Genomic DNA, 1,429 nt, shown 5'->3' on the forward strand with positions numbered 1-1,429 from the left:
ATGGGTGCAGGGTAGTTTTGTGGAGCTATGGTGAGGGCCGAGAGAGAAGCGGCCGCGGCGTTGGCAGCCTTGGCGATGAGTGCGGCCCGGCGCTCGAAGTAGCCAGGCGGCGGCGGCGGCGGCGTTGGCGGAGCCATACCCTAAACCCTGGGACCGGTATCTGATACCATAAAAGCTGAATAAAACTGTTGCTTATTGATGATTTGGTGCGGCATACAAGAGTATATAAGAGGGTACAAACCGATTTAGGGTAGGGGTACAAAACTGACTTGGACTAGAAGTCGTATACCATAATGACTACTCTAACACTCAGTACCTTTGAAAATTGATTCGAGTCTCACAAGTGTGGAAATCCTAGAATTATTATACTCGTGCCAATATTTTCCGAGATGGAGACATGCTTGGCCCAGATCAATGCCAAAGCAAAATGGCACCGGAAAAGGGAGTCGGCGTCCACAGGAATGCAAGCGGGAGTCGGCGTCCACAGGAATGCAAGCCAGTTAGCCATTAGCTGGACACCTCCTTGGCTATGTTCAGATTACACACATCTCCTTTTCGCAGCAATCGCTTTTTTTGTCTGCGCCCACTAGCGCGTGCATCCAGCTTAAAATGGATTCGTATTTGTACGGTGACTCCTCCGGTAATGGAAATGAATTGTTAGTCTTCAAACAACGACACTGAAAACGAAGTTTTTCAACGTGAACGTGACTGTGTTTTTCTTCTTTTGCAGGACTATGAAGCACTTGCATTTTGGGCGCCTCGATGGTTATGGTACAAGGGTCAGTTCTTTTCATCTCATGACTCTCCACAATCTTGATTTTAGGAAGCTGTCCACAGAATCGTCTGCACAATTCTTTTCTGTGATTCCAGTCTGTGATTATTGTATGAGTTGTGTGTTGAAATGTTTGTAACGTTTCTAAATTGAATTGAGTGATGAATTGCTAACACTTGTTTATTTCTGACTGTTTCATGTCTAATATGAACACGAAAGCGAGTTGCAAATCTCATAAAGTATTTAATATTACAATATAAAAGCGAGTTGTGGATATCATAAAGTGCTTAATATTACAATTTAAAACTGAGTTGGAAATTGGAAATATCATAGGCCAGTGGTGGGATTGTTGTTGTGTCGCCTCGCTGGCCTGGGTTCGAGCCCTCTTCAGATCGAATTCAGCGTCTCATATTTATCTCTTAATATAATATAATAATACCACCTGGGTTCGACCCCTCTTCAGGTCAAATTCAGCGTCTCACATTTCTCTTTTAATATAATACAATGCCGCGGGGCTCCTCCCCCGCTGGTCTAGTTTTTAGAACTACAATAAGTTAGTGTTTTTTTTCTTCTTTTGAGTGGTAAAGAGAGCTTTAATATGTCAGCTTATGTCAGGATTACAATCATTCCCAATTACATGAAAGTAGACCTCATTTA

General features: G+C 43.2%; 1 long non-coding RNA gene across 1 annotated transcript; it reads left to right on the top strand.

The window, feature by feature from the left end:
• The first annotated feature begins 548 nt into the window (after positions 1 to 548).
• Positions 549 to 945, top strand: LOC120967762 (uncharacterized). Its single transcript, XR_005761468.2, has 2 exons — positions 549 to 640; positions 731 to 945. It is a non-coding gene; the product is annotated as an uncharacterized lncRNA (long non-coding RNA).
• The last annotated feature ends 484 nt before the right edge of the window (positions 946 to 1,429 follow it).

This window comes from Aegilops tauschii, chromosome 1 (genome assembly GCF_002575655.3).
Source record: "Aegilops tauschii subsp. strangulata cultivar AL8/78 chromosome 1, Aet v6.0, whole genome shotgun sequence".
Taxonomy (NCBI): domain Eukaryota; kingdom Viridiplantae; phylum Streptophyta; class Magnoliopsida; order Poales; family Poaceae; genus Aegilops; species Aegilops tauschii.